We start from the raw sequence: 10,951 nt of genomic DNA, 5'->3' as shown, positions 1-10,951 counted from the left end.
TATATTCTTGACCAAACAAAAGATAATTACCAAATAGTTGAATTATAATTTCCTTATGTGATAATAATTGATTATTTGAATTGAATTGGTGAATTGTTTTGCAAGTAATATTGAATTTACATTATTTGCTATTTGATCCTTATGTTTTGAAAAGTTTAAAACTTGTCCTCAAGTTTTGAAATTTAAGGTTTGTGATTAAAAGTTTAATTTGAATAATTTAAATTTCAAACCCTAGAATTTTACAAGTTTAAAATTCAACCCTATACTATTATATGATTACAAGATTTATATATATATATATATATATATATATATATATATATATATATATATATATATATATATGAGTTAAAATATGCTAGTCTTACTCTTAGTAGGCCTCATTCACGAAGCCGGTCTACAAGATGGGTATAAGGTTGCTGCCTATAAAATGGCGCTTAATGGGTGTACATTCACACCCACCGCTTGCTTGACTGGTGGATGGTCGTTAGCCGAACGGGTAGGATAGGGCAAACCTCTTCTAATTAATAAGTATAATGAATCTATTCAAAGTAACTAAACTATTTTATAAAATTCCCAATCTTAGTTACTTTAGGAAAAGTTAATTGATGCAATCCCATGAAATTACACTTTGCACCCTTGTTTGGATGTTAGTGGAGCGTGTGTGGTTAACCGGCACACTAATTGATTCTAAGCAAAGGTGGCAAAGGGTGATTCATTGTTTGTCATAGTTCGATGGAGCGTGTGTGGTTTACCGGCACATCGAATAGGTGATTGTAACAATGAAGGCACCATGTACTTTTTTCATGGTTATTCACACCCGCTTTGTGATCCTCGGTATCCCAGTCACAAACTAGAGGGGCATATCGAGATTTAAACATGCCGTTGAAAAGTTCAATGAATCTCAAAATCTAGGAATTCTCAATACATTTACAACTTAAAGCTTTTGTTTTTCATAGTGAAGAATTAGTGAATCGTCATTCACTTACCTCCAAATTATTTGCATGTTGTATTACGGTATCCCTTTTCTAATGTGTAAATAATGTTGTTGGGTCCTAGCCATAAATTTCCATTTTGGGTGTTAATTAGGGACTTAACTCTAATCAACTTTGTTCCTTTCTAATTGTAGATGTCTAACATAAACAATGCTGCTGCTAGCTCATTCACGCTAATGAGCCTTGTCAAAAGATGACTTTCGATGGATCGAACTTTAGCAAATGGATAAGATACATTTGCACAATCGCACGTTACGAGGACAAGGAGTATGTTCTCGATGAGAAGCTCGAGAAGATCAATCCAGAAACTGCCACTCCCGAAGAAATGGTTGTGTTTGAAACACATGAGCGTGATGCAACGAAAGTCCATTGCATCATGATAGCCACCATGAACTCGGAATTCCAAAAGTCCTATGAGGACATGTATCCTTATGAGATGCATCTAGACTTGATGGAGCGATACCACCAAAGCACGAGGCAAGAGCGCTATGAGATCATAACGAATATGATCACTGCTAAGATGGGAAGTGGAGAATCTCTTACCGTGCACTTGCAAAAGATGCAAAGGTATGTCGATCGTCTTCGCAAATTAAATGTCAACTTTGGGGAAGATTTGGCTATCGATATTGTTCTCCACTCCATGCCCTCATGCTACAACCAATGTAGGATGACCTACCACATGAACAACGAAGAGGTCACCCTAAGCAAACTCCAAGGGCTCCTAAGGACTGCTGAGAGCAATCTTAAGGACAAGTCTGTTGCACCATCTCCCAATCCGTCTGCTGCTCCTGTTTTGGCTATTGGGCAGGGAAGGGGCAAGAAGAGGAACGCTTCTTCGAAGAACCACCGCAAGGGAAAGTCCCAAGATGGTTCCTCTTCTAGTGGGACCAAGGCTGATCCTACTAAGCCCAACACTAACCCAAAAGAAGCAGAGTGCCATCATTGCCACAAAATAGGGCATTGGAAGAGAAGTTGCCCCGGAATATCCGAAAGCCATGAAGGATGGAAAGATCAAGCCATCTTTTGCACGTATATACACGATTAAATCTAATGATTCATCCCATGCTATTTCTTGGGTTCTTAATACAGGGTGTGGTTACCACATTTGTTCTGATTTACAGGGACTAGGAAGAAGTAGGTATGTGGAGCTCAGAAGAATAAGTCTAATCATGGGGAACAGATGATCGTCGCCTGTTACCATGTCCCTACAAAGAAGGTTGCCAAAACACCTCCTGAGATGCCTTAGAGACTGCCGCCCATATCCTTAACCGAGTCCCTACAAAGAAGGTTGCCAAAACACCTCCTGAGATGTGGACAGGGAAAGCTCCCTCGTTGGCACATATTAAGGTTTGGGGCTGTGAGGTTTTCGTAAGACGAGAGACTCACGACAAGCTCGAACCTCGAAGTGAGCGATGTATTTTCATCGGCTACCCACATAAATCCTTATGATATCTATTCTATAGACCGAGTGACAATGTTGTGTTCGTTGCGAGGAGAGGGGTTTTCCAAGAGCGAGAACTCATATGCCAATGAGACAGTGGGAGGAAAATCGATCTTGAAGAGATTCAAGAATTGAGCGATGAAGGAACCTCTAATGCTGGCGCTCAACCCGAGGAGGGAACTCTGGTTGAACCAATTGACGAGTCCTTACCTCTTAGACGTTCCGAAAGAGTTAGAGTTCAACCCTAGTTGTTTTCATATTACTACCGAAGGGTATACATATATTAGTGATGGTACACTAATAAATCTAGATGAACCTCACAACTATAAGGAAGCCATGGCAGGCCCAAAGTCTGTAAAATGGAAAGAGGCGATGGACAACGAGATTCAGTCTATGTATGACAACTAAGTTTGGAATTTGGTTGACAATGTGCCCGGACGTAAGACGGTTGGGTGCAAATGGATCTTCAAGAAGAAGACCGACGTGGATGGGAATGTGCACACGTATAAGGCACGACTAATGGTGAAGGGCTTTACTCAAACTCCCGGAGTTGACTATGATGAGACCTTCTCACCAGTTGCTAAGATAAAATCTATTAGGGTGATGCTTGCCATTGCTACATTTCATGATTATGAGATATGACATATGGATGTTAATACCGCTTTCCTTAATGGGAAGTTTGCTGAGGATGTTTACATGGCTCAGCTAGAGGGGTTTGTCGATCCGAAGCATCCCAATAGAGTGTGCAAGCTTGAGAAGTCCATTTATGGACTTAAGCAAGCGTCTCGTAGATGGAATCTTTTTCTTCGATGAGAAAGTCAAAGAGTTTGGATTTGTACGAAGTGAAGATGAATCATGTGTATATGTCAAGTCCAGTGGGAGTATAGTTAGCTTTGTCATTTTGTCTGTTGATGACATACTGCTCAAAGGAAACGACATCCCAACTTTGCAGGAGGTTAAATCCTGGCTCGGGAAGTGTTTCGCTATGAAGGACCTCGGAGAGGCTTCCCATATTTTGGGAATAAGGATAGTAAGAGAAAGAAGTAAGAGAATAAGAGGACTTAGTCGGAATACTTACTTAGATAAGGTACTAAAACGTTTTAGTATGGAAATTGATGAGTTTATAATACTCATGATCGATTAGATTTTATAACAGGCAAATCAAGAACGTAATAACAGTAAGACAAAAACACAAGAATGGATCTGAATGAGTCGAATGATTCTATTAACTCAATCCTCAGCAGAGCTCGATGAAGAACTTCTGCTGTAGAGGATTCTAGGGTTACAAAAGATAAGAACGTGAACGTTATAAAAATCTCTATCCAATCTTACCTTCTTGAATGCATGCAAGCATCTATAAATAATAAACCCTACAAAATAACTCACAAATGGACAGGCCCATATCGGAGACTAAACTGGACTAGCTAACGAGCCCAAGACGCAACACTAACTGGACCTAACAATCTCCCCCTTTGCGTCAATTGGAACGAGACTATCACTTCTTCTTGTTGGGTCCAGCTGCCGGAACCTTCTTAGAGGTATCAAACAGACGAGGGATAAGAGCGAGGATTGTCTGTCTGAAGCGAATGTACCACTGGATCATATCATCGAAGTACTTCTTGTCGTCAACTGAGTTTTGCTTGCAACGATGAATGATACCCAAAACATGTTCCAGACATGCAGTGGTGTATAAATGTTTGTCTGCCAAAGCAAACAGGCATTTTTGGCCTTTGTTTCTGGTAAACATAACATAATTTCTTTTCGGGTCTATCTTCCCCATCTGCATCATGTTCAGATCACTTGCTGAGCCAACAGGAGAAATAATAGGCTTTTTCTTGAAGACACTAGCAATCTCCTGATCCATCTTGGCAACTTCCACGATGTAGCAGACAAGCATCCTCTTGAAGTGGTCAATGATCGGACCATATTCTGCTTCGTTTGTCAGAAGGATGTTGTGCAAAATTATCCAATCATGTGGATTTAAATAGGGAAGATCAGCAAGCAAAATGGCATGTTCGGTCTTGGCAGAACCTCTCAGCACCTTGAACCGAACGTTCATGAAGTTTCCTTCCCGATACGGCTTGAGGACCCGAACGTTGATAATCTTCTGAGCGCTCCATGTTTGATATTGTGGTTGGGCAGCACTCAGATAGAACTCAACAAGATCCCTGTCAACCTTAGGATGAGGATGAGGGATATCTGCAACGTTGTCAAAGGCATGGAAGATGAAGGCCTTTCGGGTCAGTGGCATGTCGAACTGAGAATCGACATAATTGATATGATCAAGTGAGATCACCAGTTCGAGCCACAGGATTCTTGGGGTTTCAATTTCTTCTTTCAGCAACTTCTCAAGAGTCCAAGGAGGAAAAAGGGTTTTCCTACTCTCAAGAAGGTCGTGAGCTTCTTTCGTCTTTCTTTCAGCCTCCTCAGCCTCTCTAGCAACCTGAGCGCTCATATCAGCGTCCTTATCTCGACCTTGCTTTTTCAAGAGATCAACAATCGTCTCTTTGTCGTCGTCACTATCTTCAACAATTTGTTTCCCTTTTTCTTTTACACCCAAACCTGAGGCTTGGCCTGTTGGAGGAGGTTTGGTTGTTTTTGTTGCTGTAGAAGTGGGAGGCGGTTGAGATACATTCCCTCCCCCTTGTTTCGGAATGGACACGAACTCAAGGAGCCCTTCAATTTTGCTCAGGAGAGAAAGAGTAGGAGCAAGCTTTTCCGCAAGAGTACACCTCACTGAATAGTTTAATATTGGATCATGTGCTTCAAGGATGTTCGAATGTGCTGCGTGGACATCCGAAACACCCGATGAAATCACCTCTCTTTCAGATCGAAGAGACTCAATCTCCTTTTGAGAATTGGATAGTTGAAGATTCTTGACCTTAAGGGCAGTGGTCTTTCTAGCGAGAGTGTCCATGAGGGAGTTCTCGGCAGCTAGATCTTCTTGAAGCTTGGTGAGGCGCTCCTCAATGGTCGCCTTAAACACGGAGTTGTCATCGGTGAGAGTTTGACGAAGAGTGGTGAAGGACGTCAGTTCAGAGGCAACTGAGGTAGCCAGCTTGTTGACGATGGGGTCAAGCTTCATTTTAGTGGCTTCGGCAGTTTCCTGTAAATACTGCAAAAGAGAGGAGGCATCAGTAAATAGTTTTTCGACTTTTTCTGTCGCAGCAGCACAGGCTTTGGTGGATGTGTCAATGGCGGCAGTAGCTGAGCTAACGGAGGCTTCATGAGCCTTAGTAAAAGCGTCAACTATTCTCTGAATAGCAACCTCAGAAATGGTAGACTGTGATGAAGAAGAAGAGGAAGCGATGAGAGAATCAATCTTCTCGTGAAGCTCCTTGGGATGCTTTTTGGTGATGGGAGCATCATCATCATCGTCACTTTGCACCTGATACGGACTGTAGTAGACCGAGTCAAATGTCATGTCCTCCCCACCAAGAAATGGTTCTTCATCCTTTGCAGACTGAGCAGGAGAGGAGGGTGGAAGTGAGGGTGGAGGCTCGGTAGTGGAAGTAGGTTCGGGTTGTGAAGTAGGTTCAGTAGTGGGAGTGGGTTCGGGTGCTTTAGTAGGAGCCCCCGTATCAGATACGTTGGTTCTTACTTCAATTGTTGTTGTGGTAGCTTCAGTGAAAATGGGAGGGGGTACTGGGATAGAGGCAGATGGGATTTGAGTGGTGGAGGTTATGGGGGGAATGGAAATAGGAATGGTGATTTGTGGAGAAGAGACAGGTGAAATGGAAAACTGTACTTCTGGGGTAGGCGATCGTGGAGGAGTGTTACCACGAGGGGACTCGTCAGAGTCTGAATTGTCTTCCTCAGATTCGCGTGAGGAGGAAGCAGGTATCAGCTTTCGCCTACGTGGAGGAGAGTGAGCAGCCTTGGTAAGTTTTCGTTTCTTGGGAGAAGGGCCTTTCGCTCCTTTGCCAACCTGTTTGTCTTTTCCCTTTTCATTCTTCTTTCCCCTTGGAGCGGGCTTATCAGCTTCGTGGATGGATTTGATCATCTCAGGAGTGAGCTCTCTAGGACCAGAGCGAAGAAACTCCTTGTAGGTTCGGATGATACGGCTGTCAGCAGGAACGTCTCCAAACATTGACTCAGGGATGGAGCCAATAAACTGAAATTTTGATGCATCAGAGACTATCATCTTCGTGGTATGGAAAGTACCAATCGAAGAGAGTGGAGAATCAGCAACAATGGGGACGTGATACTTGTCCATCACCCATTTTGTAACCAATGTCCATAATCGAGCGTAGGAGATCTCTGAATATCGAGATGTGGATGCAAGGCTGTGGATCAGTTGCTGCCATAACAACGACCCATAATCCAGGTTGATACCGTTGTATACCTCATAAAGAATCATGATGAACAGACGACTCGCTCCGTCTGAACCAGCACTGCGTTTCGATAACCCCTTGAATAGCACCGTAAATAACCCGTTCCATTGTGGAGGCAGGCACGATTTCTTGAACTTAGTGACCGTCGTCAGAACCTCGATGTATCCCATGTTATAGAACATAGAAAACAAGTGACCCACTGGAATGGATTCAGGGTTAAGCCTAGATGAATCAAGTTCAAACCCAAAAAGTGAGCAGAATCGCTGCTTGGAGATTGATGCCTTGTGATCAAGAATGTCGAAGAAGATCCTATCGACAGACTTATCGTAATGAGCAGTGGCAAAGATTTGGGATAAGAATTCCATTGGAACAGCTTCAGCTTTGGTGAGAGCGGGAGCAAGCGGCGAGTATTTGAGGCATTCGATGATCGGGAACATGAAGGCATCGTAAACGTGTGGAGTAAGATCGATGATCAGACTCTGTTGAGGACGAATCGGCAGGATATGGGAAGTGGCATGAACAGATGATGAATCCGCCATTGAAGTGAAGAAGTTGGGAGAGATGATGAATAGTAGAATTCTCAAAGCTTTTCTTGCTCTCTGAATTTTGGGTGCAGTAAAGAGGTAAATAATGGTCAAAATTACCTTTTACACTGTGGCTAAAGGAGAGAGAAGAATCCGTTCCCAAATCTTCGAAGGAAATACGAAGGGTTTTCCGGAGGTGATTGATGTGTGACAATTGGTAGCCCCGATGATTACGCAGGAGAGAGAAGAACTGTCCCGATTCACACGACTTCCCATCAGGCGCCGTTTAAGAAAAAACGGTTCCATTTAGCACGCCTGTCATTGAAGCGCCATTTGAAAATCAAATTGATTGGACTCCCGCCTGAGTCAGCATCTTATCCCTTTAGAGAGGAACGTCATCTTAAATCAAAATGACCACGTGTAATAATGTGAGCCACACGTCTTTAAAAAAATTGGCTTGTAAGTAATGAAACTATAATTATGGAAAATCAAAAAGATTTTGGTGCTTAGTGTGTAAAAGAAAAAGTAAAGCAACACATATGTGGGAAATTGTGATGTCAATAAAGACACGAAACAATGGATCTCGGGCACAAATCACTTCCTTCAAAGTCAAGAGAGACCTTAAAGTGTTTGTTTGGTTTCCCGTTGAATAACGATCAGACACTTATTGAGAAGTGTTGAAAGGCTTCTTTTAATTAGGCTGATTTGGGTGGCTTTCGCTTCAGTTTAGAATTTCTGATCTTGACATAAGACAGAAATCTATTCAAGTACTTGTGAGACCAATGTAGTCTGTTGAACAAGTAGGTTTGAAAAGAATCTATGTGGCATTGTGAAAATATTTTATGTGAAATCTCAAAGAAAAATAAAACTGGATTCCAACGGAAGAAATGTTATGGGTTTTAACAATTTCATAGGAATCACACAAAAAGAAATTAGAGATTTCATGTTACATCCCCATGGATAAGTTCGTCAATTCGTTAGTGAAAGCTAGAACAAGGTTGATTGTTCACCGTCAATGCATAATAAGTATTAAATTGTGGGTTTCACTTAGCATGTAGTGGCACGAAGCTAAGATCATGAACACAGAAGTTGTGTAACCATAAACCTCAGTGGTAATTTCTGAGAGTCTCAAGGGTTACGTTTATGAAGCGAATGAGATGGAGAAAAGTAGTGTAGACGGTGTAAAGAGACCAAAGTACCTCTGCTATTAAAATAAGGACCAAGCAGAAAACTCTTATCTCATGTGAGAAGAGAGTAAGGTAGCTCATGATTATAATAAATATAAAAGCCTAATTGGGAAGATAAGGTTTGTATATATACCAAGTCAGTAAGGCTATTATTTTGAATCGGGTGAGGCTTTAGACACATACAGCAGCATGCTTCTAGGGACACTTAACTAATGAAAAAATTTCCACACAAATAGCCACACAAAAATATGAGATAAAAAAAATTTCGTACAAAAAAAATGTTTTTAGAGTTTTTGATAAAAAAAAAAAAATTGAAATTTTTTTAATCTAAAGAGAGAAAAAAATGAGACAAAAAAAAAAATTGGAACCGAACCCGAGCGTTCGGTGTATTTCGGTTGCAAAAAATAAATAAATTTGAGAAAGAAAAGAATTTTGAAATTAAAATAAAAAAACTTTGAAAATAAGAGAGATGAAATTTGAAAAAGATACAAAAGGTTTATAGCCAAAGAAACTACCTTTGAGTGATAGGCGAAGATAAGATAATAGGACCGAACCCGAGCGTTCGATTCATTTCGGCACACACGTGAACCAAACCCAAACGTTCGGTTCATTTCGCTTCCAACTTTTTGTTTTGAGAAGTAGTTTTTGGTACTGACTCCGATTCCATCATTCCTAGCCTGTGTAGAATTTTATTGAAACTCGCTTCAGGAAGAGCTTTGGTGAAGATATCGTCCAGTTGATCAGTGGTTTGAACAAAGTGAATTTCGACGTTTCCATCTTCCACATGATCCTTTATAAAGTGATACCTCAGTGCAATATGCTTGGTCTTGGAGTGTTGCACTGGGTTATGACAGATCCTAATTGCACTTTCTGAATCACAATATAGTGGGATCTTTTTCATATTGAGTCCATAATCACGGAGCTGGCTTTGGATCCAAATCACTTGAGATGTACAGGAGGCAGCTGCGATGTACTCTGCCTCGGCTGTAGACAGAGAAACACATGTCTGTTTCTTTGATTGCCAACTAACCAATTTCTCGTCTAGGAATTGGCAGCCTCCAGTGGTGCTTTGCCTGTCTAAACCACATCCTCCAAGGTCTGCATCTGAGTAGGCTTGAACGAAGAAACCTGAGTTTGATGGATACCATAGACCGAGGGAGGTAATTCGTTTCAGATACCGGAGTATGTTTTTCACTGCAAGCATATGTGGTTCACGAGGATTCGTCTGAAACCTAGCACAATAACATACATAAAACATTATATCAGGCCTGCTAGCAGTAAGGTACATTAAGGACCCAATCATCTGGCGGTATAGCGTAATATCGACTGCCGGTTTTTCCAAGGATGGTGTGAGCTTGGTGTCGAACGCCATTGGAACTTTGACCTTTGAGTCACCCATCATGCCAAATTTAGCAAGAAGAGTGTTGGTGTATGCTTCCTGGTTGATAAAGATGCCTTTGGGTCCCTGTCTAATATTTAAACCAAGGAAAAAGTTAATCGGACCCATTGAGCTCATTTCAAATTTAGTCTCCATCAGCTTTCTGAATTCAGCTGTTAAGCTAGGATTCGTTGAGCCAAAGATGATATCATCGATATAGATTTGAACTATCATAAGGTGGTTACCTTCCTTCTTACGAAAGAAGGTTGGGTCAACCGAACCTTGTTTGAATTTTGACATCTTTAAGAACTTAGTTAGCGTTTCATACCATGCCCTAGGTGCTTGTTTCAGACTATAAACTGCTTTGTCCAGAATATAACAATGATTTGGGTACTTTTCATTGACAAAACCAGGAGGTTGCTCCACGTAAACCATTTCTTCAAGTTCTCCATTCAAAAAGGCACATTTTACGTCCATTCGGTAGACCTCGAAGTTCTTGTGTGCAACATAGGCCAGAAATATTCTAACAGATTCCAGCCTAGCTACCGGAGCAAAAGTTTCTTCGTAATCAATTCCTTCTTCTTGGCAGTATCCTTTCACCACGAGACGAGCTTTATTTCGAATTACATTGCCTTCCTTGTCCATTTTGTTTCTGAAAACCCATTTGAGACCAACGACTGAGGCATCTTTAGAAGTTGGAATGAGGCACCATACCTTGTTTCTTTCAAACTCATTGAGTTCATATTGCATGGCTTGTACACAATCGGAATGATCAAGAATTATACATGCAGAACTCTACTTTGGAGAATAGAGATGATTGCTTTGCCTTCAGTTGAGATCGGGTCAGGACTTTTTCAGAGACATTACCCACTATCTGAGATACAAGATTATATCAGGTCCATTTAAAAAGACGAGGATAATTTGGATCATAAGATGGATCCAATTCGGCGTTGACCATTTCTTCCAATTCAGATTGACTATCGTCATCGAAAAACATGTCAGAATTCTCCCCCTCGAATGATGAGCTCTCAGGTGCAGCAAAAATCTCAGGTGTAGCTGGACTTTCTGGTGCTACAGGACTCTCGGGTGTAG

This window comes from Lactuca sativa, chromosome 1, assembly GCF_002870075.4.
Source record: "Lactuca sativa cultivar Salinas chromosome 1, Lsat_Salinas_v11, whole genome shotgun sequence".
In the NCBI taxonomy this organism is placed as follows: Eukaryota; Viridiplantae; Streptophyta; class Magnoliopsida; order Asterales; family Asteraceae; genus Lactuca; species Lactuca sativa.
Note: the sequence above shows the minus strand (reverse complement) of the source record.